Source organism: Lissotriton vulgaris, chromosome 1_1 (assembly GCF_964263255.1).
Source record: "Lissotriton vulgaris chromosome 1_1, aLisVul1.2, whole genome shotgun sequence".
NCBI lineage: Eukaryota > Metazoa > Chordata > Amphibia > Caudata > Salamandridae > Lissotriton > Lissotriton vulgaris.
The window spans coordinates 1,939,738,005-1,939,761,770 of NC_141685.1; the positions used below are offsets into that span (position 1 = coordinate 1,939,738,005).

The 23,766-nt window shown below is 45.4% G+C and overlaps 1 protein-coding gene across 1 annotated transcript in view; it reads right to left on the reverse strand.

The window, feature by feature from the left end:
* The window catches only part of PPFIA2 (PPFI scaffold protein A2), a 1,928,138-nt gene that overhangs the window by 451,338 nt on the left and 1,453,034 nt on the right, over positions 1 to 23,766 (reverse strand). The gene's annotated exons all lie outside the window — the stretch shown is intronic.

The window sequence follows — 23,766 nt, forward strand, 5'->3', positions numbered from 1 at the left end:
TACCCCTTTGTGGTAAGACAGGAGGCTGACACATGGGAGGTGGAGGTCAAAGGTGTGTTGTGCAGACCCCTATATGGAAAAATGATACCACCAAGGTAGCTAATGCCTTTAGAACAGATACACAATACTATGAATGTAACACCATAGTTGGTGGAGGGTGACAGGATATAGGTGACCTATATGTTGATGGTGCATTTATAACTTATGCAAAAGTGAAACAAATGTTTGGTCTTACAGTATTTAAAACTGTCCAGTACAGTGTGGGAGGTCTTGTCAGATTTCCCACAGGAACCATCAAAATCACAGACCCTCAAACAGATACTTGATCAGGGATTCAGCAGAGGTCTGATCTTGCACATATATACCGCATTAAAAGAGGATAGGTCCTCCACCATGTTTAAAGCCCATGGCACTGGGAGGAGGTATTACTAGAGCCACTACATAACGGGGAAGGGGCAAGAGCAAGAGCATGTGCACATGTGTAAGAGTTGGGGAGCATGCCAGATTCAACTTGACACAATTCTACTATCTGCATCAATCAATCAATTAATCAATCAATCAATCAATCAATAAGGGGTTGGTAAAGCGCAACTACGGACCCATAAGAGTCTCAAGGTGCTCGGTTGAGTGCTGGGGTCATCTGAAGGACAGGTCTTGAGGACCTTCCTGAACTGGGGAAGTGTGGGGGCTTGCCGGAGTTGGAGGGGGAGTTCTTTCCAGGCCTTAGATGCAAGGTAGGAGAAGAACTTACCTCCAGTTCTAGTCATGTAGATACGAGGGACGTAGGGCAGAGTGAGGTTGGCTGATCTCATGTGTCTTTTGGGTGTGTGGAAGGACATGAGGTTGTTCAGGTATATAGGTCTGGTGCAGTGAAGGGCTTTGTATACGTGGGTGAGGAGTTTGAAGGTTATTCTTCTTTCGCCTTGGGGGCAGTGGAGGTCTCGGAGGTGATAGGTGATGGGGCTGCGACAGGGGATGTTGAAGATCAGTCTCGCTGAGGCGTTCTGGACGGTCTGGAGTTCTCAAAGGAGTTTCTTGTTGATTCCGCTATAGACTGTGTTGCCATAGTCCAGCCTGCTGCTGATGACAGCGTGCTTAAGTTTTTCGGATAGGATCCACCTGAATGTCTTTAGAAACATACGTAGGTTGTTGAAGCAGGTTAAGGATACAGCATTGATCCGGCGGTTCATTGAGACCGATAAGTCTTGTATGATGCTGAATTTTCGTGGTGGTCCGTCGGGGCGGGATCATTTCAGAGGGGCCCACCAGGAGTCGTCCCATGCAGAGGGAGAGGAGCTCTGACTTGAGTTTCAGGTAGCTGTTCTTCTCCCTCTGGGAACAGCTTTTATCCCTTCTTGGAAGTTGTTCTTGTTGATGTTGAGTTCGTTGGTGAGAGAGAGGGTGAGCTGTGTATTGTCGGCGTAGGAGACGATGTTGAGACCATGGTTCCGGACGATGGTTGCAAGGGGTGCCATGTAGAAGTTAAAGAGGATGAGGCTGAGGGAGGAGCTCTGGGGCACACCACAGTTGGTCTCAGTCAGTTCCAAGAGGTAGGGAGGGAGGGAGGGAGTCTGACCCACTGAGTTCTGACGGTGAGGAATGAACATATCCAGTCGATGGCTTTGCAGCAGATGCTGGCGTTGTGGAGTTTGGTGGATAGGGTGTGATGGGAGACAGTGTTAAAGGCAGCCGAGAGGTCCAGGAGTATGAGGGCTGCCATTCCACCCTGGCTGAGGACGGAGCGGATGTCGTTGGTGGTGGCGAGTAGGGCGGTCTCTGTGCTGTGGTTGCTGCGGGAACCTCATTGGGAGATGTCCAGGACGTTGTTAGGTTCAATGAAGTTTGTTAGCGGAGAGTTGACGGCCTTTTCTATGACCTTGGCTGCGAATCGAAGCAGGAAGATGGGCCTGAAGCTTTCGAGCCGTCTGGTCTGCGGAGGGTTTTTTCAGTAGGGGGGTTGATTTTGGAGTGTTTCCAGTTGTCGGGGAAGGTAGCGGTCTTGAGGGAACAGTTGATAACCTGACCTAGTGGTGCACTGAAAGGTTCACAGATGGAGCCTTAGGATTTTGAGTAGAAATGTTAGATAAGATGGGAGAGACATCGGATACAGGGAGAGGGTGGCCAGAGGATGATCAAGGAGAATCCCCCAGGTCAGAAGATACCATAGAGGGGGCAGAGGCACAGAGTACACAATAGAGGAATGGAACTTACCATGAGACAAAATCCTCAACGAGTAGAGTGATCATGTTGTAACAAATGTATTGATGCATTTTCTGTTCACAGCCATACTATAGGGATGTTAATGGTTTGCCCTCCCTGAACCTTGACATGATATATATATATATATATATATACATACATATATATATATATATATATATATATATATATAGAGAGAGAGAGAGAGAGAGAGAGATATATATAGATATATATATATATATATATATATATATATAGATATATTTTTATTTTATTTTTTTTTGTCCTCATTTGCCACCTAGGTTTTAGATGTGCAATCTGCAGGTATACAAGCAACGTGCTGCCTCAGTTCTTTTCAACTGGTGGGGATAGAAGTGGAACGGGGAGCTCATCCCTCAGCAATAGTGCCTAAACCAGCAAAGATCGCCAAAATAAAAACCTTACGGGGGGCTCAGGAGTGCAGCCAAGATACTAGTGAAGCATCTAACCACGGCTATACCCAAAGATGGGAATGATGGCTAAATCATTGGACCTGGGGGAAAAAAACAAACAAAAAAAAACCAGTCTCTCAATGTTCCCACTTCAGGAGATGCCAAAAAAGATATTTTGTCACTGTTTCCAGCTCTGGCCAAGTCCAACCTAGAGACCTGCAAGGCTGAGTTATACCAGTCATTAATTGAGGGAGGTAGAGAGTCTTTCCATTTCCTGCATATTTCCCTCCGAGCAAGAAGGATAGAATAGAAAATCAACTTCTTTGCCGACGTGGGAACCCCTTCTACAAGTCCAAAAATTACCGAGGTTAGGTCGAAACTAATATTGGTACCAATTGATATTGAAATGGTCTTACTTATGGCGTCCCAAAATTGGGACAAATAAGGACACTCGAAGAACATGTGAGTATCCGCTGCGGCCAAAAGCCCCCATCTCACACATGCCACCCTGCTTCTCTGATTAAATTTAGAGAGTCATAGGGGTGAGTAGTAAGCACGGTGTATAGTGAAAAGATGGTTTCTACGTAACCATGCCGGCTTGACGATATCCCACATCATTCTACATGATGTACTCCAAAGATCTTGCAGGTTGGAGTTACTCACATGAGATGCCCAAAGTTGATCTGGTAGCAGGAATTCACCATCCAGTTCTTCCAAAATTAGATTATACCAGGATGAAATCTCCTTCTTAGCGGGAGGCTTGTCAACTAGAAGGGTGATAAGGTGACTGTATGCACCCAAAGGAAATATAGTTCCTCGATAAGGTAAAGCATTATATGCTCTAGACCAGCTGGATATTTGCAAATATTTAAGTCTGGCAAAGTCAGGACCAATTTTGTTTCTTAAACACTCCCAGGATAACAGGGCGCCGTCAACAAATAGTTCTCCCCACACCAAGAATCCAGCATCTCTCATGGATAGAGCAAGTGCATCTTCCAACCAAGCCGGACAATCAGGAAGACCCCACAGAGGCGTCCTACTTCCATAGTACCCTATTTTAATAGCTTTGGTTAGCTGGGCCCAAATGTTTGCCATACACCATAACATTTTCAGTTTGACTTTTTTTTAAAACTTGGGCTCTCCAAATTTAAAAAGGAAGCTTGACTGGCTCACCCTCTCTGCCTTCAACAATGCAGAATACATACAACCCAGTCTATGGTCAGATGGATTCTTTAATAATATCCTAGCATGAGATAGCTGGAAAGCCCAGGCATAGATCTGGAGGTCAGGGGCAGCAAGACCGCCCTTATCCCTATGTCTCCTGATTTTTTTCCAAGAGATTCTTGGAAGGTGTTTATTCCAAATAAAGGTGTTAATTTCGGCCAGTAATCTTTTAATAAGAGAAGGTTCAAAATATAAGGGAATAATGTTAAATAGGAAAGTAATCTTGGGCAAAACAGACATTTTAACAAGATTAATCCTACACAGTAGGGATAAGGGGAGATGAGCCCAATTCTGGAGCAATTTAGGGCATTCTTTAGCCACCTTCGAGAAGTTATTAGTGGCGATCTGGTCTATATCCCCAACAACGGCAAGGCCTAGATACCTCATTCCTTTTCCCGGCCGTATGCCAGAGCTAAAAGAACTCTGGTCGATGTTCCAGGTCATCATCTGAGTCTTTAATGTGTTAATCTCATAGCTGGACACTTCCCCAAATTCCGAAGCCAGTTTGAATATTGCAGGAATGGCCGAATGAGGTGCAGACGTAAAGATGAGGATATCGTCGGCATATAGGGCCACCTTTCTCTCCCAACCCCTATATACGAACTCCTTGATGTTAACACTATCCCTCAAACTCTGGGCAAATGGTTCAGCATAGAGATCGAACAGGAGTGGAGAGAGCGGGCAGCCCTGCCGTGTTCCCCTCGTGATGTTAAAGGGGTCATATAATACCCCCTTGACCAAAACGCAGGCACTGGGGTTCCGGTAAAGAAGACTAATTGCTCGGCAAAATCTTTCTCCCATGCTGAATTTTGCCAAGGCCTCCGACAGGTACAACCAATTGACCCTGTCGAAGGCCTTGGTGGCATCCAACGTAAGAACCGCCAAGGGGAGAGATTCCAAAACAGCCAGATCTATAGCCCCTATTAAGTCAAAGGTTAATTCGAAAAGCTGTCGCCCTTTAACGAACCCCTTCTGATCTAGATGTAAAATCATGGGTGCAACTAAGGCCAGTCTGTTTGCGAGAATAGAAGAGAACATCTTGTAATCCCCATTTAATATTGAGATAGGTCTGTACGAACCACATGTAGTTGATGGCTTCCCAGGTTTTAATATTACAGTAATGGAAGCATTGTCCCATGACACTGGAGAAGGCACCCCATCCAATAGGATCTGATTAAACAGAATTGCCAAAAAAGGGACAAGTTCCTGCTCCAAAGTTCTATAAATTTCCGCAGGTAGGCCATCTGGCCCAGATGCTTTCCCCTTCTTGGCATTCTGAATGGCTTTCCTCACCTCGTCTTCCGAGATTTCGCTATCTAACATCTCGCTCTGGTTAAAAGAAAGACGTGGGAGGGTGATTTTACTAAGCCAATCTTTAATGTTAACAGGGTCCAATCTTTTGTCCTCATGGTAAATAGCTCGGAAGTATTCTCTTAAAGCTGATCTAATGTCAACATCCGCAGATAGAGTGACATCATTAACGTTGATCAGGGCAATGTTGTTACGGACCTGATCCGTTTTGGCTTTCCATGCCAGTAACTTCCCAGCCCCCTCCCCATACTGAAAATGTGCAATCTTACTGGCCTCCAAACTTTCTTGTATCCTCTGGTTAAGAATCAAGGCTAGTTGACCCTTTAAGGAAAGCAGTTTTTCGCGCAGAGATGTTAAAACAGCGACCGTGGTAGTAGCACTAGTATCAATCTCTAGCTGAACCATAGCTATATTCGCCTCCACCGAGGCTACGGCCTCTCTATACTCTCTCCTTCTATAAGCAACTTTAGCTGTAATAAGACCTCTCAAAAAAGCCTTAAGAGAGTCCCAGACAACTCCTATACCAGCAGAACCCACATTTACTTTTATGAACAGCGCTACCTCAGTCTTTATAAAAAGCACATCTTCAGGGTGGGAGAGTAGCGAGCGATCAAAGGACCAAGTCCTTACCGGCACTGCTAAAGGGGTCGTAAGTTCCAACAGTACTGCTGAGTGATCTGATAAGTGTAGGGGTAGGTATTTAATGGCCTTGACAACATCAACCAATCTCTGATTAATTAATATGAAATCTATTCTCGATTGGTGGTGGTACTTGAAATTCCTGAAAGAGATGCCCTGTTGTTGGCCTGCCCTTAATCTCCACGTAAGGTCGACCTCACCTTAAGTGGAAATAACCAATACATTAATTGGCACATTTCCCTACACATATTTAACCATGTCAGGCTGACCATTGAATACAATTTTTTCTTATGGTACAGTCCTTTGACAATTTTAACATCACAAATTTTTCACATCACTGTCACAAAAAACCATCTCCGCAGTATTCTGGCGTTGTAGCACACCAGGGAGGCACTCGGCTTCTTCTGGTGGGCCTGATGATGAAGCATGTCACCACCCAGGGTGGTGAGTGAGGGCTTCCAAGAAAACTCCTAATGATTTCCAATGTGAATCATATAGGTTGATTAACTTCTCTGTTTTTGTGCTTATTTCCCCATTTTTTGACACTCTCCTGTTGTTTGACTGAAATTTACCCGGGGGGCTGAGGGTGTCCCTTCCTTTTCCCCACTCTCATATTGTTACTACTGTGTATTCCTTCCAGACATGGGGACATAAGGTACCTGGGTGTATATGAGTGGGTCTTTCTCAGAGGATGGCTGGGTAGGAGTTGTGCCCTGCCTTGTTGCACTTCAAAGAATCATGTCTGCAGCACAAACAAAAGGACCTGACACCTAGACAGTATGAAGCAAAACCCAGGGGAAGGAGAAGAACTGACCAGAACTAGTTTGGGAGTAGGCGGGGGATTGCTCCCACACAAAGACTAGCACTAGGTATAAATGTGGCACCTTCAGAAGCTCTCGTCAGATTACACTTGGACCTGTGAAAGATTGAGAGGAAAAAAGACTCGACCTGCTTGCCATAACTCCAGGATCCCCAGAAGTTATGCATGCCAAGAGTCTGTTGGCCGACCTACTGTTTGAGCTGCAGGGCCACAACAAGCTTCCAACTCTGTAACTGCCCAGCTGACCAGCACTAACTGGACCTGCCTGAGCTTCACTGCTGGTCGCTCATGGAGTCTTGATCCCCAAGAGGTAACAGTATTTCGTCTCCCAGAAATCTCTATAAAATAGAGGAAAAGGGGTACATTCACAGACCTTGTGCTGTAACTCGGGGAGACTTCGAGGTGTCATGGTAAGGATGCTGCTGCCTTTTATTGCAAAATTGAAGTGCTGACCTAGTACCGAGCAACAACCTGTGGTTTCTTACATCTTTGGACACCATGACTCAAATGTAGCAAATGAAATGTAACTCTTTCATGCTGCACTTTATTAAACTATTATATATTTAACCATGACTTCATAAACTACACCGAAGCTAGTTTCAACATGTATTTACCCTCTGACTCCACTCGGATACCATTTGTAAACCGGGCGGACTGGAAACCACAACCAGCCCTGGCAACACTGATTAAATAAATTACACTCACACGGTAGAAGGCCTGGACTATAAATGGCGCAGAGTGAGGGGGTGGACAGTGCGGCTCTCGTTGTAGATGCCTAATTATATCTTTCCTGTCCTTTGAAGATGCCTGTCTATCCATTTTGCGGTCAGATCCCACAAATGATATTATGCTTCTAAATCAAGTCTGGCCCTTGATGTACAGTTGTGTGAAAATGATGACCTCGGTGACACCGTTTGACCCGATCATCTTATACAAGTGAAAGAAAAACCTATTATGTAGCAGCAATCAGCTATATTCACTCACTCCTATTATCAGGTCCTGCAAGCCCTTCATGTCAGATTTTATTATGTGAACAACACACAAAGCCTTTCTGCAAAAACGTCACCACACAGTAGGTATTTTCTGAACAATGTCAAGATGACGCACTTTCTCTCATGCATCCCCTAAGGTCGAAAATACATTTTAAGTTAATGGGAAAGGACCAATAATTCGAAATTAAGTTAATTTGAAATAAATACAACGAAGAGTGCAATCGATTTAATATAAATCGCACTAAACGAACAGTATAATGAAAACTATATCTTAATTAAAAAGTAATAAAAATAGCCCACTCGACGGTTGCAACTTTGGAATCCGAAAAAAGTGTAAAGATACACATCGGGCACTTATTATAAAACGGTATGACACCTTCCCATATCAAAACCCTTGGAAAGAAAAATAACAAAATATGTTGTCATATATTTGATAACGTTGTCTGGTTCTACACGAACTTGAGTATTTTAATACGGAATATGTAAAACTGTGTTTGTCTCATAGAGCAATTCCGGGGCGACAGACTGCACAAAAGAGCAACATGCCTTATTTAGTGAAAAAGCATAAAGTGACATATAGGGCCAGATTACATGTGATGAGGGAGCAGTATTGTTGCACACTGATGGACTGACCCCTCAAGCGCGTCTGGTCATACTGGCCCATTACGAGTTAATCACTGCGAAATGGGCTATAACAACAGAAATATGTGTTTCTGCACACATTTCGCGTGGTATTCCTAATTCTATACCCTGTTTTCACTCGGATATTGGTTGATGCCAGCTGACGAAATGTGTGTGTGAAACTAAGCTGAAGTTTTCCAGATATTGTTTCATGAGTTGTCTTAATAGAACATTACATTTAGGTGCCAGTATATTCTTAATTTTAATAAAACTCATCCAGGAGTCTCTTCTACCAGAGGTTTTCCACTGGCCAAGGTTCTAAAGCCCAGCTCCTGATTTTAGTATACTATGGGCCTCATTTATGAAGGCCTTGCGCCGCCGGTGCGTCACTTTTAACATGGGAAAAAGAGACGCACCGGTGGCGCAGGGCCTTCATAAATAAGGCCCTATGTGTTCAACTTTACTTAGAAAATTACTCGCTTTATCACAATGCAACACCAATATTTCATGATGTAATCTACCATAGATGTGTTTAAAAACGTATTGCAAGTTCCTTTGGTTCTATGACCCCCCCCCTCCCCCCCCCCCTCACTCCTTCTCTTACACTTCTGCTCACACTCGGCCTCTTTGTCCCATCACCTTTGGTCCCCATGTTATGGTATGTTATGCCATCTTCAACACTGACTGAGCTCAGGTTGTGAAAAGAATAATCATATTTAAATTGCTATTGCTTTATTTACCTTCAATAAACCTTAAATATTGTCATTAGAAATTTGCACTCAGGTAAAAATTACCAATTAGGAATGAAAACGATGCATTTATGATTCACATGTTACAGGAGGCAGAAGTCCGTGAAGAATAAACACCATAAAATATAGTATTGATGTATTTCCTAGGTCACAGTAATGGATATATAGGAACCATTGCTACTAGCATTACGCTTGGATGGCCGGTCACGGCAGCTGGAGTAGCCCCTGATATTAGTTAACATCTATATCAATCCACCTGACAAATCCATGGTGGTGGATAAAGTAACCGACCATTTATTGGAGCTAAAAAGCTTATGCATGGCAGCAATTTTGTTAATCACAGGAGACTTTAGCATAAGTATATTTCAACTCCCAGGCAAGGATTTTGATGACATGTGGGGTTATGTACGCAACACCTGGCCACCCCAAAATGTTTCATCTTATAGGCAACAAGATAAAATTGGGAACAAAACTGGTCGAGAGCCTGCAACCTGGTAAGCCTAATAATACTGAATGGCAGATTACGTGGCGATATTCCATTAACATGGACCAGATCGTTGGAAAAAAAAGTTTTAGATCATGCCATGGCAAAATACAGCTTACACAGTCAAACTATTGACTTCAAAATTTACCAACTTACTGAGAGTGACCATCAGCCTAAAACAAGCATTTACAATGCAATAGGTTTCGCATTTGTGAGAATGCCTTTTATTTACGTATTTGTTTTGAAAACATAAATAAGGGGCATTGTCATTTACAATGTCAATGGCTTAAACTCCCATAAATGTGAGACCTATTGCATTGCAAACACTTGTTTAACCTATGGAAACTGACCAGACATTAAAACGGAAATATTGCAACATTTTAGTTAAGGAAGACTTCACATTTTCTTTCAAAAGTTCCACTTCTCTGGAGAGGCAGTTTGATTTGCTTTTCATGAAATAAGGTGCCGACACACCTGAAAAAAATGATTTTTAAAAGGAAAGCGGAGGATTGGAACTTTTAATTTCCAAACCAATTTCCAAGGGCCCGTGCCGACTGGGGAAAAGCCCATGGATTAAAAGGTCAGTGTCGCCATGCTACCACAACAGTGCCCTGCCTAGTTAAATGCTTTTAAAGTAAATAAATGTGTTCATGTTAATTCATTTACTGTGAAAACGCCTCACCCTAAGCATCGCTTAAGAGGCTAAATCCTTCCTCATGGCTAAATTCCTTGACTAACCCGTGCCACTAGCACCGAGAGACTTATCACCTTTGTGATACCCTGTTCTATTGTATGATGATGTATGTATGATCATTGATCACTGTGTTAACGTAAAGCACCCCTGCACTCTCCTCCCTAACGTATAATTATTTATTCTGTAAAATGCTCCTTGTACCTTTTCACCCCCTCCTTCCTTGTACATACCCCTTTGACTCCCTGCCTACCAATGGACCCTCATCGCTATTTACCCCCATGACTTATTGCTATTCTCTCTGTATTAGTCCTTCAACCTGTAAAGCGCTCTGATACCCTCACGGGTCAAGTTTGCGCTCTATAAAACTTTAAATAAATAAGTAAATAAATCGCAATTAGCCTCTTGTTGTAGCATAATTTAGTCAACAATGCTACATAATTGGTTTTATCCTGCTGCATAATTACAGTGGCCCGATTATAACAAAACAGCAATTCAATCCTGAAGGGGGGAAAGCAATATATCATAGTACCACACTACAACCCCTCATCTTTCAATAAAAGACTAACAAACGCCCACACTATACATCTAACACAACAACACAGCCACCAACATCGGAAAACCGAGCAGGACTTGTCGACGACAGCAAGTGCAAGACGGTGATAAATTACCATAAACGGCCGACTCTGAGGGGGCGATTCTTATGAGCGGTAAAGATGTCCAAATCGAGAACAATAAAAACAGCCAACTCTGGTTGGGGAATTTCATTTATTTGGATGAGGGAAGGAGAATATGAAGATAACAGAGCCGCCACCTATGTACTTATCCTAATAGGGAAGAGACACGGCCTCCCCCGATGGCCGCTGCCACGTCCCAAAAATCATCAAGCCACAATATTGTGACAGACTTCGACGCTACCCGTCTGATCTGGCCGAGTGACATGATGTCATTGTTGCCTTATCGTTCAATGAGGTAACCATCGAACAGAGTCTGATAAAAGGAGGAGCGGACAACACGCTGAAAGGGAACCACAGGAAAGCGAAAAAGCAACGTGAAAAAATGCTTAACACAATTGAGGTTTATAAAAATATATATATAAAAAGGTTTTACTTCGGACTCAACAAGCGAGAAATAAAGAAATAATTAGGATAAAAAAAGCTTTACGTCAGTCTACACAGGTTCTCATGGCACTGTATCGATAGGGAGATCCTTTCATGCTGTGATGTTTTTGTGTCCACAACCCGCGCAGTCAGCACAGTACAACCCATGCTGAGGTCATCTGGGCAGCCATTGAGGAAACAATTAGGAACCCCTGTTTGCTTGCACGGTCTTCTTGGGTCGATAGTGGCTGCGGTGAGCCGGTTTATGGCTGGCTTCCGGGGAGCAGGTCGTCATCAATGGTCCTTATGCTCATTTAAACACTGACATGATGCCTTGGCCTGCCCTTCGACATCAGTGGCAGCAGGGGGGCCATGGCCTCTAATTTAGCCACAAATTGAGTAATAAAACACATCCATATATGGGGTGCAGTGGGCCCCAGTGCCACATAACCTGCTGCACTGAGAGGCAGGTCCCTATTGAACATGAATCAAAGCAAAGTCTGTTGGCCTCATCTATTTACCCTGGACTGCATAAAGTGATCGGATTATCGCTCGCACACTGGTCTCGCTGGTGTCCACATTAGTCCAGTTCTACTCTGTGCGGTTTAAAACCGGTGTGATTTCAGATTTCCCCTGTCAGACACATTAATAATTCCTGGCCTCTGGGTTAATCGGACTAGCTATAACCCGATCTTGATTTCAACAGATAACCTAGGAATCCTACATTTCAGCCCACAAAATACGAATCCAACCACACAGTTTCAGTAAACCCAAACAACGTGTCTTCGGGTGAAGGAATTCTGACTACAAGCAACAACAAAAACTAGGAACACACACTTAACTGGTTACAACCTAGACTACAAATACGAGAATGCAAAGGGTGGCCGATTATAAAGCCAGGATTTGCAAAGGGTTTCAAACATGCATGGAGGAAGACCCACAATACTCTTTACTGCTCCTTTCCTCCACAGCCCATTTTCTGCGGTATTAAAACCCCCACCTTTCCCATCACCTACCAGCCCCACGCCCGTAGCTATCTTCACAGCCTGTATCTGCCCCCTCCACTCTGCTTCGCCCCATTATAGCCACATGCTTCCCCACGCTTCTGCAGTTAATCATATGCCGGGTCAGACCTGAGGAAGCCCCGCAGATGCCCCAGGAGAGGAGCCCTCGGGCCGCAGCACCAAACTGTCGCTGCCATCTCTGCCCGCGCTTCCCCGGCAGCAGTAGAACGCGGAAGCCGAGGACTGATAGTGCAGCCAGGCCGTGCCTCCCAGCATCGGTTCTTGCCTCTGGCCCAGCCTAGGCTGGAAGGGAGGTGGCGCCGCCCTCTTCTCCGACCGACTTTGGACTACGTTCCTCTTGCAGGAGCTTGAGCAGAGGCGGTGCAGCCTCCGGGGTGAATAAATGCAGCTGTTGCAACACCTCACATCCTGCCAAGCCACACGGGAGTAGCGGATGCACACATGATTCACGTTGTATTCGGAATTTGTAGTGCATCTTTTCCATTAACATAGTAGAAACAAGTCCTAAAAAACATACTCAAGCCTGACTCTCGGGGATAATCTTAAGTGGTTTCAACTCCTTCAGCAGACAGGTAAAGCAAAATGTGTTAGATTTACTGTCAGAACTGGCCTCACGCTCAAATAAATCAGTACAGCATGGTGTCAGCTTTTCTTCCTGTAGTGAAACCATTTCTTCCAGGAGCCCAATTCAGAACAATGCACACCCAGGGTCTCTTCCACTAAGGAGACGTTTGCTTCTTCAGTGAAAAGCTTGGACCCCATGTCAACTGTATGATAAAAGACTGATCTTGCGGTATGGTCAGCTTGTAACCACGGAAACCTAATTGCCACAAAACTTAGGTGACCTAGCAGTAAGTGTAACATGCACCCAAAAAAGTATTTGAAGAGAACTCTCCTGAATTGCACGAGAAGACACAGGTAACTGAGACGGCAAATTGTGACCAAACGTGGCCAGCATAAACGCAACTGCCATAGTCCAAACAGGGCAGCACAAACACATCTGCCACAATTACTCCATTCTGAAAATCAGTGTACAGAAAAGTTTGCTGGAAAGAGTAAAAGCACAGTTCACCCATAATTTATGTATGGAACATCAGTTTTGAATCAATACTCAATCTAGGGTTATTTACAACTTGGATTGGCTATGGGCCAGAGCTGCACATCCTAGAGGCTGGGAAGCACCCTACTTTAATTGGATTGCGTTTCAAAAAATTAGAAGTCATGCACCATTTGACCACTGAAATCCACACACCAAGAGATGTTTGCAGAAAAGGATGAGGGTAAAACCATAAAATTCAAACCGATGAGCACTGGCTGCATATAAACTGATGTTATGGGAAATTAAGAAAATACTCCAAAAGAAAGTGCTGAGGCTAGGATTACAGCCAAAGGCCCTCTACCCACCAGGCAACGCAAACTAAGCCTCAAGCTATTTACCAGGGCAGCGCTCACCCTGCCCAAGGATCTGACTACTTTGGCACTACACTGCCAGGGCCCATGCACTGGCAACCCTCTGCAGACTCCCAGGATCTGAACACCTGGGCAGAATTTTCCAAAGCTCTGTCTCTCGAGCTGCACTGTCCGAGCCCCAGGCTTTGTCTCGTAGACAGCAAGCTCTGTCCCCGAGAATCTATCCACAGTCCCAAAGCTACACTCTGAGATGCAGACTTAACACCTGAACTGCTTCTTCTTCACAGCCTAATGTCTCGCTAGACTGCACCCTTCGCAGAGGTCCGTCCCTAAAGTTCATACAACTACCACATGTTTTGTTCCCCGCCTTACACCCCCATTTTAAGGCCTGCCCCCTGGTTACACCGTGACCACAGGGTCCGTCCCTTGAATTAAGCTACCACCATAGGATATACCCACTGAAGAATCCACGCTTCAGGTTCAGACACCTGAATCACACTCTCACCATAATGAATTTCACCCTCAATCTAGAGATTCAGCTTCATAAAATACACTCCAGCTCCATGTTCTGCTGAATTTACTAACCCTTCAATGTTAGTCTCCCTAAATTACACGTCAATCACGTCTCTTCCCTTCTCAGATAGAACTACACCACAGGCTATGCCACCAACATTAAACACACAACCCAGCATTCTACGTCCGAGTTAAACCCTGACCCTATGCTCTGAAACTAGACAATATTGACATTCAAATTGTATTTCCAACTCGGTTGCTATCCCCAAATTACACCCTCCCTTCACGAACTAGCCAATGATTTACACCCTGGCTTTAGGCTCTGTCCGCAGAAGTACATCTCAACTCTGTCCTCGAATTATACATTCTTTTCTGTCTAATTAATTACTCCCTCTCGCTCCAACCTCTGTTCATTGAATTGTATATTTGCCCTTCTGAATGAGACCCTCGCTCCAAACTCTCCAGTCTGAATTAGACCTCAACTTAGGCTCTGCAGTCTGCATTAGAGCCTCCTACCCGACTCTGCAGCCTGCACTTGAGACTCCTACCTGACTCTGCAGCCTGCAATTGAGCCTACTAACTGGCTCTGCAGCCTGCATTAGAGCCTCCTAACTGGCTCTGCAGCCTGCATTAGAGCCTCCTAACTGGCTCTGCTGCCTGCATTAGACACAGCTACCTGGCTCTGCGTCCTTAATTATAATAACCGCCGAATTACACTGTTGCTGCCCCCCGAATTTGACTCTACACCCAGGCGCAGTCAGTCCCTTGAATAACATTCTCAGCCCTCGACTTGCTGAATTTACACCCTTGCCTTTGATTCTGCTCCTTCAATACCCCCTCGCGCAGGCCCTGTCCCCTGAATTGCTCTATCACCCGTGGCTGCTATGCCCTCGCTCTGCCAGCACCCCTCTCCCTCTCCCGTTGTCTCCTTCCATACAGGCCCGGCCCAGGTCTCCCTCTCCCGGCCCTCCCAGGCCGCTCTCCGCCCCGCACCTGCTTTGGCCCTGCGGCCGGGCGCGCTGACCCCTTCCAGCTTGTCTTCGGCGGCCATGGGACAGGGGGAGGGTCAGTGGGGGCCACAGCAGCCCCTTCGGCGCATCTCCATCCTCCTGCCGCGGCTCGTCGCAGGAAGCGGAAGTGACGCCATCACGTCACCGCACCGTTGCGGCCAGACACTTTTTAACAAACTTTATTGAACTACAGGTATGGAGCAAACCCAACTGGATCTGTTCGTTATTAACTCGTTTGAGGGGCACTTCCTAAGTTCAGATAAAAGAAACCTTGTGATTAATGTCTTCAGAATTTTAAACATTTGTCTTGATATATTTCACAGGCATAATAGTAGAGGCTGCTAACCTTGAGTCTGCTTACGATTGAAATGTCCATAGCTGCGATATGCGCAAGTGTGACATTTCCGTACATGAAAACATTTTAGAAGAGGTAAGTGGGAGATAAAACAAGTCAGGTCCCGGGCCGGCCAGCCAATCACAGCGCGGCCCGGGAATGACGTCACGGGGGTGTCCCGGGCCGGCAGCCAATCGCAGCGCGGCCCGGGACAAAGGGGCGGGGCTTAAAAAAAGCACCAGAAACGCCCCCGAATCGCGTTTTCGGGAGAAAGCGCGATTGACAGCCTCTGTCTCCCAATGGGTAGCCTCCATTTATGGAGCTAACCAATTGGAAACAGAGGCTGTCCTAACCTCACTATTGAAAACAACAGATTTCGATCTGGGAGGGGCTTCGCCCCTCGCCAGGTTACGAAACCTAAAAATCTGGATTAGAGCCAAACTGAGCATGCTTGGGCAGGCTAGATCTCTGCTAGAGGAGGTGCATACAGAACATCTGAAATGTTTCAAATGGGATGGAGACAACGTCCAAGAACTGGTGGATGCTACTGTGGAGACCCTTGAAGCTGCCTCAACTAGAGAGTCAAACCCAAGTAAGGCCTGAGAAAGCTTCACAGAGTGTTTAGTGGCAAAATATCAGTCTAAAAGAATTTATAAAAGTATAACAATAGACCCAAAATGAATCAACCAAATGCTATGGGGAATCCGTTTTATGATATTGTGGATTAATAGAACACTCCAACATCTGCGACTCTCAACAAAATCCAGATTTATTACAAAAACTAAGAGATGACCGTACAACCTATATAAAAAATAGATATGAGCCAATAAGAAAAGCAGACACGAATCCTTATTGGCCAGGCTCCTACATTCCTCAGAGCAAAAAGATTCTGGAAGTTAATGAATGAGATTGAAAAAGGCCAACAGGCAGCAAACAACACTACCATACGTGAGGATGCCTGGATGGAGTATCTTAAGACTCGCCTTTCAGTGGGTCCCAGGCACTCCACACCACTGGAGTCAAGCTAGCCGGGCTGATGAGAGGTGTTACCTCGAAACCGGTCCGGTCCTCGGATGCTTGATTCCGTTCTGGGAAGGACATGGCTTTTGTAGTTCGGACTGGACTGTTCCCATGGGGCACAGGGTCAGAGCTGATTTGCATATCGCCATTGTCTAACCCAGGGTGGTGTGGAGTGCAAAAAAACGATGGATTTGGGCCCAGATCTTTGGACTGGGTTGAATGTGTGACATTGATCCACATTCGGTCCATCACCTGTTTTGTTTGCAATACCGCCATAAGTGCGCTGGGGATGCTCAGACGTGGGTCCCAGGCACTCCACACCACTGGAGTCAAGCTAGCCGGGCTGATGAGGTGTTACCTCGAAACCGGTCCGGTCCTCGGATGCTTGATTCCGTTCTGGGAAGGACATGGCTTTTGTAGTTCGGACTGGACTGTTCCCATGGGGCACAGGGTCAGAGCTGATTTGCATATCGCCATTGTCTAACCCAGGGTGGTGTGGAGTGCAAAAAAACGATGGATTTGGGCCCAGATCTTTGGACTGGGTTGAATGTGTGACATTGATCTACATTCCGTCCATCACCTGTTTTGTTTACAAATAACAAACAAGCACTGGCGAGTGCAACAAAACAGCAAACAAGCACTAGCGAGTGCAACAAAAACAGCAAACAAGCACTGGCGAGTGCAACAAAGACAGCAAACAAAGAGTGAATTAGGAATGCAAAAGCTGCCAGGAACCACAAGCGTACAATGCCCGACTGAGGCCCCGAAAGCATAATGAGAGCATCTGTGCTGCCCCGCCCGAGCCCCTTGTCCTTGAATCCGGCAGGAGCATGGGCCCGCGATGGCAAGAATTGATAGAGGATTTTGAGGACTTCATGAAAGCATCCAAGGTGTCAGACCTCGGAGAGAAGCTGCTTTTTCTCAAGAACCTGATTGGCAGAGAAGTCGGACGACTCATAAAAGAACTGCCAGAAGACTCCTCTGATTCTTACACCAAAGTACGTGAAGCACTAGACAGCAAGTTCCTACACAAAAGGAACGTCGACTTTGAGTGGTACACTTTCAACTTGGCCGTGCAAGAGAGAGGTGGACAAATGGGGGCATTCGTAACACGTCTGAGACGATTGGCGAAACACTGCGACTTTGACAAATTCTCAACTGAGGATGCCCTGCGACTAAGAGTGATAGAGGGTTGTCTCTCCGAGCCACTGAGACGCAAGTTTCTCAAGAGAAGCTACACGTTGGAAGAGATCATAGAGATGACGAGAGTGGATGAGCAAGCTGACGAACACGCGGAGAAAATGGAAACCGGGAAAAGTGAGAGACGGGAACAAGTTTTCAGGATGCAGTCGCGACAAGAGCACAGAAGGTCTCCACCACGAACTCGTTCCTCCAGATCAAAGAGACATCACCACCAGTCAAACAAAGGACACAAAAACACGAGTCACACGAAGAGACGATCAGACAGACAACTCAAATGCTACCGATGCGGATACAACTTCCCGCATGCAGATGCATGCCCGGCACTAGGACAACAATGCCGAAAATGGGGCAGAGACAACCATTTTGAAAGCATGTGTGGAGCAGTACTGAAGAGTGACCACGGGGAAAGACATCGACGACACCCACCTTCAAACAGTCGTCATCATGTCAGAGCAGTCCAGGATAGACGAGACTCATCCCTTGGGTCATAACAATCTAGCTGCCGCTCCTGCAGGACATGTCAATCTCGGCAATCGTCATCAGGAGAATCTCGATCCTTATCGCCCACCCCCAGAGTTCGAAAGGTATACCTTTACTATGTAGCTGACCTTGATCATCTGAAAGAGTACCAGCGTTTAGACATCAGGGTTGGCTCCCACCCCGCCCAATTCATGCAAGATAGTGGAGCAACACTAAACTACATACCAGTAACAGAGTACCAATGCATGAAACCACCGCCAAAGCTAGTTGATGCCCACGTACAAGTGTATACGTGGATGGCCAAGGAGCCACTTACATATCTTGGGAAGTTCGAGACCGAACTGTCATATGAAGATCGAACAATACCAGCATACATCCATGTCATCGAGGGGCCTGAAGCCGACTGCCTCCTGAGCCTAGCCACTGCTGAGCGATTGAAATTGGTGGACATCCTTTTTCAGAGTCACTGACAAACCAGCACTCATCAAGAAGTTCCCCAAGCTCTTTCAAGGCCTGGGAAAAATGAAGAACTGCCAAATAAAATTGCACATAGATGAACAAATCACACCTGTGGCGCAACACCACCGAAAAATCCCGTTCCACCTGCAAGAAGCCGTGGAGAAAGAACTCCAAGACCTGCTGGAAGCCAACATCATCGAGAGAACAGATGGACCAACTCCATGGGTCTCCCCGGTCGTGGTGGTCCCAAAGAAAGGAGAAACTGACCGAGCCCGTCTGTGTGTAGACATGAGGGCGCCCAACATGGCAATAGAGAGAGAGAGACATCCAGGCCCTCACATCAGTGACATGATCACTTCCCTCAATGGAGCCAAGATCTTTTCAAAACTGGACCTCAACAAAGGATACCACCAACTAGAACTGCACGAAAGGTTGAGATACATCACAACATTTTCGACACACCTTGGACTATTCAGATATAAAAGACTAAGCTTCGGGGTGTCATCAGCAGCTGAGATATTCCAAGAGGCCATCAGGGGAACAATACACCACATCCCACAGGTCTTAAACTACAGCGATGACTTGTCTATTATGATCCTTGTCTATGGAGCAACGACTGAGTAACACAACAAAGCACTGGATCAAGTCTGTCAAGCACTGATGGACGCAAACCTGACACTCAACAAAGATAAGTGCGAACTTCATAAACCAACGCTAAAATTTTTCGGACACTTATTCTCTGGAAGTGGCATGAAACCAGACCCAGAAAAAGTAGTAGCGCTAAACGATACACCAAGCCCGGAGGACGTAGGCGATGTACAATCGTTCCTAGGCATGGCCAGCTACTGCTCCAGATATATACCTGACTACGCCACGCTAAGCTACCTGCTAAGGATGCTCAGGAAACAAGGACAGCCCTTTCAGTGGTCCACTCAGTGTGAAGGGGCATTTCGAGAGATCAAGAGAACTGTAGAATCAGCAAAGAACCTAGCATACTTCAATCCAAAAAAGAAGACGGAGATAACAGTAGATGCCAGTCCTGTAGGATTAGGAGCCATCTTTGCGCAATATGACAGAGAAGGAGACCAACGGCACATAGTAGCATATGCCAGCAGAAGCCTGACGGACACAGAGAGAGCATATTCACAGCCAGAAAAAGAAAGCCTGGCTGTTGTCTAGGCGTGTGAACACTTCCACATTTTCATTTTTGGAAAACACTTCACACTGATAACTGACCATCAAGCTTTGATCACAATATTTGGAAACCCGCGAGCAAAAATGCCACCGAGAATAGAGCGATGGGGCCTACGGCTCCAAGAGTACACCTATACCATAATCCACAAGCCAGGAAAAGATGCAAACCCTGCACATGTCCCGACACCCCATCAGATCCAACAAATCAGAACAATCAATCGCGGATGAATACATTCACTTCGTAGTGAACCAAGCGAGGCCTCCGGCTGTTCCACTAGAGGCCATTTGCGAAGCGACACAAACGGATGACACCTTGCAAGAGGTGAAACGGCCGATCCAAACTAACAGCTGGAGACACACGCCAAGCAATGGACAAAACAACCAAGAGATGGCGGCATTTAAACATGTACACGAAGAACTGTCGATAGCAGCAAAACGTCTCATCTTACGAGACACCAGAATAGTGATCCCACGACAACTCAGACAAGGGGTCATCAACCTAGCACATGAGGGCCACCGGGGCACAGTAGCCACAAAAAGAGCACTCCGTGAAAGAGTCTGGTTCCCAACACTAGACCTGATGGTGGAGACGACTTTGAAGGACTGCCCGCAATGCCAAATGGTAAGTCGTCCAGATCCCCCTGCACCACTACAAATGTCTCCACTACCGGAGGGCGTCTGGCAACACATTGCCATTGACTTCTTTGGGCCAATCAAATCGGGCCAATACGTCCTGGCTATCATGGACGAGTACTCCAGATTCCCCTTCGCACAACTGTGCACATCCACGAGAGCATTGTGTGTCATACCGATCCTAGAGGAGGTCTTTGCCGCATGGGGCATTCCCCTAGTGGTGAAGTCAGACAATGGGCCTCCATTCAACAGCCATAACTTTGCTGACTTTGCCCAGCACCTCAACTTCACACACCGCAAGATTACACCACTATGGCCACAGGCCAACGGAATGATCGAACGCTTCATGGCCACGATCAAGAAGACCATCCAGCAAGCAGAACTCACCGGAAAGAGCCTTCAGACAGCACTCGACGAGGTATTGCGGGCATACCGAAATACGCCTCATTCCACCACAGGCAAATGTCCTGCCACTCTCATGCTAGGACGCCCAGTGCGCACCAGAATACCAATGATGAATATGGCAGCGCACAAACTATTCCGACTCTGATCATGAGGAGATCGCAGCCAGAGACAAGATAAAGAAGGAAAGAATGAAGGACTATGCCGATGAGCGGCGTCATGCTACCACCCCTCAAATACAAGAGGGAGACTGGGTGCTGGGACGACAAGAGCAGCACAGAAAGACTGATTGCCAATACCATGAAGTTCCACTGAAAGTGATACAACAAAAAGGAACCATGATCACTGCAGAAACCGACGGGAAAAGACTTACTAGGAATGTGACGTACTTCAAAAAGTGCGGACCCAAGGTCAAAGAGCTACTGACCGAACCGAAACTGGAGCCGGGAGACCCAGAGACACTGCCAACTCACAGTCAGTTATTGATGGAGACTGCCGATGAGAATGAGCATGACAGTCCCAACCTCCAGTCACGCCCCAGAAGTGTGATCACGAAACCGGCTCGCTTTATCGAAGAATTCTAAAGAAAAATAATTTGCTGTTTGCTGTGGTGTATATTGTTTTGTTTTCTTTTATTCACAGAGGGGGGAGATGTAATGACGTTGATGTAAAAGTGAGAGTGCCCAGTGACCAAACTGATCAGGCACTAGGATGGCCCGAGTGAGGGATGAGGGTGGGCGGAAAGGGAGGAGCTAGGGAGACCAAGTGGGCAGGAATGGCAGTGAGCTGTTGGGATTTGAAGAGGAAGGACATATAATAAAGAAGGTCCCTGATAATACCACGCTGTGTCTGCCTGAGTTCTTGGGGCTAGACACTACAGACTCTAACATTGATACATTTAACTGCAAGGCTACCTGTAGGTGGTATACAGCACCTAAAAATACTTCCGAACAAAATAAATGAAGCTTAGCCTTCCACCTCCCCAAAACAAATCCTACGGGATTTTGATAAGAATGCTAACATTGTGATGTAATTCCTTTCTACCTTATGAGCATCATTTTAGTTATGCATGATAGTGGCAGAAGGATCCCTCTCTTAAATACTTTTACACGAAAAGATCTAAGATAGGAATCGCCCAGTGCAGTTTGGGTTTGGTCTGTGTTTCAAATTTGGTTCAGCTACACTTTGCCGTAAAGGTTGTGTCCTTGAAAACCCGCCACAAGATTGAAGATGGCTGCAACACACCTTGAAGATGACATCCTCATTTGAATTCCTGTTCTTTAAAGGATTCCAAGTACATACAAATCGTTTATTTTCGAATTTAAAATTTTCATCAAGCGCTGCTGTGCGGTTTTTTTTTTTATTCAAGGATGATGGAACATATTTACAGCATCTTTGAGTACCTGGTTTTGGATCATCAGGTATCTTTTGACAAATTCTTCCGAAACAGAAGCGTTGCAATTGTAATGAATCCCTTTTAATTGCAGAATTTCAAAATCTCCGCCATCCCATTTGCTAATGCTTGAGGAATTCTTAAAAGTATCTGAAAACAATGTGTTCATCTCTATGCATGTATAAGGGAAAACATTTTCAAGTAGAAATATATTATTAGTCAGGGAAGATTTCTGCTTGTGCCATCTGCCATATGGCCCAAGTTTCGAAAAAGAGGCACTGCAATTTAATTACTTTGGAATATCAAGGTCAGTCGCATTTTCAGGGCAGTATTGAATATTTTTTATGGCCTAAGTCTTTTCTTCAATTTTGGGAAAAAAAGTGTATTTAGAAAAAAAAAATCGAGTAAGGGATCTTTCCAGACTCTAGAAAAAATATATAAGGAGGCCCCCTTTCGGTAATTATATGGGACCAGGGGGGATTAGTGAGAAAATAAGGGCTGTCCCACTTTTACAGGCCAAAGGCCTTTCGTACCGTGGAAGTATTATTTGTACCTCTGGGTACTGTAAGATCTAATAGGACCGGGGTCTATCTTTCTCATGGGATTTACAACAACCGGCAACAAATATCCGATGTAAAGCTAAAGCACCACGCATGAATAAATTCAGCAGATATGTTCGCAATTATGACAATATCTAATGTGGACACAGAGTGACAGTTATATAAACTGATGCAAAATAATTTCTGGTAAAAACTTACAATTTTATTCTTATTTCATACAAACTGAATCATATCGTAGTGTTAAAAACAACAATAAAAACAACAATAAAAGAAAACATAGGGGTAATCATTCAACATAATCTTGTACAGTGCATCCTAATTAAAATAAGGTACATAACATAAATATTCAAAAATTCATTTTACTAATAAAAATAAGGTGCATATCATCAAGAATCACAGGTTAAGTCGACGCGGCGTTTCAGTTTTTCCTAATAAGACACCTTACTCAGTACCGATTCTTTTTAACAAATCTTTATTAGTGAGTCCACTTGGATTTTAGTGGTATATTGTGCCCCAGTCTTGTACGATCTGTTGGCTTCTACTGGATTTTAGTCTAGACATATCTCTTAGATAGTCGAATAACTGGCCTTCCACACTGTGCGAGGGAGCCACCGTAGTCTATGAGATGCAGAGCTTCCTTTCTATTTTTGTCAGGGCAAGCCGCTGCAGTTGATGGTTTTCGATTCGAGATCGGCTCAAAAGAGTTTGGGGGATGTCCTCCCATTCTATTTGATTTTGCCCTCTGCGCTCTCTATGGATTTATTCGGCCTCCCTGCTCCTACTCGGCACAGCATCGCCGTTTTCCGTCTTCGGTTAAATTCAGCTTAAGCTTAAGCTGAATTTAACCGAAGACGGAAGACGGAAGACTG